Below are 4,615 nucleotides of genomic sequence, written 5' to 3'. Positions count from 1 at the left end.
CTATTTAATAGAATAGTTTGAGAAGCATTTGTGTTAGTATTTCATTAAAGGTCTGGTAATTTTCTGAATTGGTAGATATTTGGTTGCTACTTCACTTTTACTGCTTTCTACAAAACTACTCAATTTTTAAAAAATCTTAATGATTTACTTTTGGTGGGTCACACACATCTAGAAATCTATGTATTTTATTTTAGAGTTTTCCAATTTTTTGGAATATATGATTTTTAAGGTAAGACCTAACAGTTTTTCTGAATTTCATTAGTATGTGTGGTAATAGCACTCCTTACCCTCCAGTTTATCTACTTTGAGACTTTTCATCTTAATTTTTTTGTATTTAAATGGTTTGAGAATTTTATATGTGAATACTATATTTAAATCATTTTCATCCCTCCCTTTCTCCAAATCAATCTCCTCTCATTTCTCCCTCAAATTCATACCTTCTCTTCCTTCATTCTTCCCTCCCTCTCTTTCTTCTTTCTTCTTTCTTTCTTTCTTTCTTTCTTTCTTTCTTTCTTTCTTTCTTTCTTTCTTTCTATCTTCCTTCCTTTCTTTCTTTCTTTCTTTCTTTCTTTCTTTCTTTCTTTCTTTCTTTCTTTCTAACCCAATCCTAACCCCTAACACTAATGCTAACTTGAATAGTAATCACTGCTGGGATTTTTTTTCTTTTTCCCATAACCCTAACCCCCCCAAACTAACGCTAACTCTAACCCTAACATTAAACCTAACCCTAATAGGAACCACTGTTGGGATTTCTTCTTTCTTTTCCTCATAACCATAACCCCCAAACCTAATCCTAACCCTAACTCTGACCCTAACCCTAACCCTTCACCTAACCCTCACCCTTAACCCTAACCTTCTCTCCAACAACATAGGCCCTGTTGGAAGAAACATTCTTGCTGTCTTGTTAAAAACACATGTATATCACCTAAGATATTTCAAAATAACTGTACATGGGAACATTAAACCCAAGAATGTGGTTATTTCACAGAGAGGGATACACAGGGCATGCTCATTGCCTTTCAGACATAAGTAATTGTACTGTGTTCTCTGATATATATATATATATATATATATGTATATATATATATATATGAAATGTATGCCATATATATATATATATATGAAAGTACAGCATAGTATTGAGAAACTGCGCTCCCATAATTAAACAAAGCACTTCCATTGTCGAGAGTGCTAAATGCAGTTCGAATATATACCAACACGTGCCCTGTTGCTTTCTCCTTAAAAACACAAGTTTACCACCTAAGATATTTAAAGCTAACTGTGCATGGGAACACTAAGCACTCCTCTCTTCTGGTTATTAGCACAGTGAGTAACACATAGGCATGCACACTGCACTTCAACCAGAAGGAATTGTACTGTGTTCTGTGAATGTGTATTCAAAAGTACAGGAAAGTATTGGGTTTGCAGGACACGGGCGTCTTGTCCATTGTGCAAGGAAAGATGAGTCTGATCTTCTTCTTGGTTATGATTTGTGATATAAAATGTGTTTTATTTTAAAGACCATAGTCAAAGAAGCAAGACGCGTTAGTATTATATGCACTGTACTGATCACAGTGGTTACTGGGACAACCTTCTTTGCTCTTTTCAGTTGGGTAGAGACAACACCTAGTGGCCTTCTCTTTGTTCTTTCCAAGCCTCTGTTTTCAAAATTACTTCTGCTTCTCTCCCAGGCACCTGCCCCTCTCCCCCACATGCATGCACACACCCATCAGATTATGGAATCTGACCACTGATGAGGTTGGATTCCTCGTGACCCAATCACTTCCCCCAAGGCCCACCTATGAACATTGCTACATGGGGGACAAGACTGTCAACACATGAGCTTTTGGTGGACAGTGCAGATTAAGACCATAATAACACACACACACATTTTAAAGATTTTTTTTTTTCATGTTTTGCCTACATGTCTGTGTACCACGTGCATACAGTACCTATAGTGGCCCAGTAGATGGCGCCGAGTCTCCTGGAACCAGATTTACTGAGTGAGCTGCCATGTAGGGGTTGGAAACTAACCCCAAGTCATCCATAAGGGTTGCCAGTGCTCTTAAGCACTGACATCCCTCAAGCCATATGACAAATATGTCTTAAAGTTAGAATATAGCCCTAACACTTACTGCTTTGGTCATGTTCCATCTGGTTGGGTGTTTAGAGAAATTCTGCTCTTGAAAGTTTTCTTTTTCTTCCCAATTAAAGCTAAGGCTGTGGAGATGACTTATGACAGCATTTGGTGCTGCAGTAAACAAATATGCTCTAAAATGTAAATAGCTGTGTGGAACCAAAACATGTGCCCCAAACTCACGCTAATGATATGCAAGTTAATGAAGACTTCGGTAAGCAAATAAGTTCTTGGGAATTGCCTGTTGTTATCTAGATGCTAAAAATATACCTATTATAAATAAATACCTGACTCAACATAATCACAAACAAATTAATCATGTATTTGGATATAAACATTATACTCAGAAAGCTTAAGCACAATGTGCCTTTTTCCCCCCTTCCTTCCTTTCTCTTTTTCTAACATGGTCTCATCTATCCCAGGATGAACTTGAACTTGCTATGTAGTTGAGGATGACCTGAAACTGTGGATTTTCCTGGTTCCCTCTTTCAAGTAATGGGATTATATACATGTACCACAGTGCCCAGTTTATGTGGTGTTGGAAATCAAACCCAGGACTTTGTGTATGTGAGGTAAGTACTCGGCCAACTGAGCTACAGTCCCGGTCCTCAATGTAGGCAGAAACAATTCCATTTACTCCCTAGAGGACTGAAGGGATCTATTTCCTAACAAAACACATTCATGATTGTTAGAATATAAGGTTTCATGTACCTTTGTATGCATGGACACGGTAGGAAGTTATGGTGTGGTTAATACAGCCAGTGTGCACTTCGGATGACTTGATCATGGAGAAAGCTCGATGGTGCTGGAGACTAAAGCTGGCTTGCCCATGCCAGGCAAATGCTATACTCCCAAGTCATACCCTAAGTCAAGAGACTTAGGAGTTCACACCTTGGAAGACTTTGCTCTTCAGAAATAAGCTGTAGCCCATCCAGGTGATGTTCACAAACTATCAAAAATGCCAGTTTTTAAGAACCTGAAACTTGTGTCACTGAACGAAGCACAGAGTTCTGTGACTTCTGGAACTCCTCCCTGGAGGCGTCTGGTATCTAAAGACAGCAAGCTTGTTGGCCTTTGGGGATTCTGTCCCCTGCAGTAACCAGTCCTCTCTAAGTCATTCTCAATGGGGCTTGGTCTCAGCAACAGTCCTCAGAAAAGTTAATAACAGTCAGAAAGACTTCCCAGAGGGCATGGGCTGCCCATGGGGAAGGGGTTCTCTCTCTCTTGCTGTCAGAATCCCACAGTTGGGCTCAGTTCTGACCCATGGTCAAGTATCCTTGGCCTCATGGGAAGAGTTCGACTCCAGTCTTCCACTGAGGCTGTCTAGGAAGTAGCGCTGTCATCTCTTGTGAATCTGCTATGTTCTGGGGCTTCTCCTTGTTCTGGTCACAAGGTTGCCCTGATGTCTCGGGACAGAGAGCTTGTGTCTATGCCTCTGCCTGGCTAGGCTGCTTCTGTGGTCCCCAGCCCATGTTCTTTTCTGATGAATTCTCCTTCTTGGGACTCATTTCATAAATCCAAATTAATCCACCTCGGAAGCCAAGGTGTGGACTTGGCCTATAATGATCATCTTCTTAGACTCTCCATGCATGTCTACGCCTTTTCTTCTTCTTCACATAAAGACATCAGTTGGATAGGATTATGGCTTACCCATCTGATCTCATTTAAAACTCTATTTCTTTAACAGCTCTTTATTTATTTGTTTACTTTAAAATGTTTTTCTTGGCAGGATCACACTTCCTCACCCAGGCCAGCCTCAAACTTGAGATCCTCCTTCCTCAGTATCCACGGTACTAAGATTACAGCCATGAGCCATCATGCACAGCTAGTCTGCCTCCCTCCTTGCCACTCTCTCTCCTTAACTTCCTCTTTCCATCTCTCCCTCTTGTCGTCTCTTCCTTCTTTTCTTCTTCCTCTTCTCCGTCCTTCACTCCTTCTCTATTTTTATTCCTTCTATTTGGAAGCCGAGGAAGGAGCATAGGGCCTTCTGCGCACTCACCCATAGCAGTAGGTGCTGAGTCAGAACCTATCAACATGTAGTTTTGTGATGGGGTACAATTCTACTCACAACAATACCTGAACTAAGAGTTTATGCCTGGACTCCAGCAGGCTCCTGGAGCCACTGTTACGGAGTTCCTGTCTGTCCCAGTTTCACTTTGACTCTTCCACTCACTGTCACAGCATTAGGAGGGAAAACATTTGGGAGGTCGTTGGGATTAGATGACTTTAGAAGGGTCCTGAGAACATGTGCCCCTGTCTGGTCTCTCCAGTATGAGAAGATCATGAGAAGAGAACAGAGCCTTACTGTGCTATTTGTTTCCCAGCTTCCAGCCTCCAGAACTGTGTGGGGTGTGTGTGTGTGTGTGTGTGTGTGTGTGTGTGTGTGTATGTGTGTGTGTGTGTGTGTGTTATATGCAGGTGCACATACGGGTGTGTGCATATATGGAGCCCAAAGGACAACCTCAGGTATCAATCCTC

Source organism: Mastomys coucha, unplaced genomic scaffold (assembly GCF_008632895.1).
Source record: "Mastomys coucha isolate ucsf_1 unplaced genomic scaffold, UCSF_Mcou_1 pScaffold7, whole genome shotgun sequence".
NCBI lineage: Eukaryota > Metazoa > Chordata > Mammalia > Rodentia > Muridae > Mastomys > Mastomys coucha.
Note: the sequence above shows the minus strand (reverse complement) of the source record.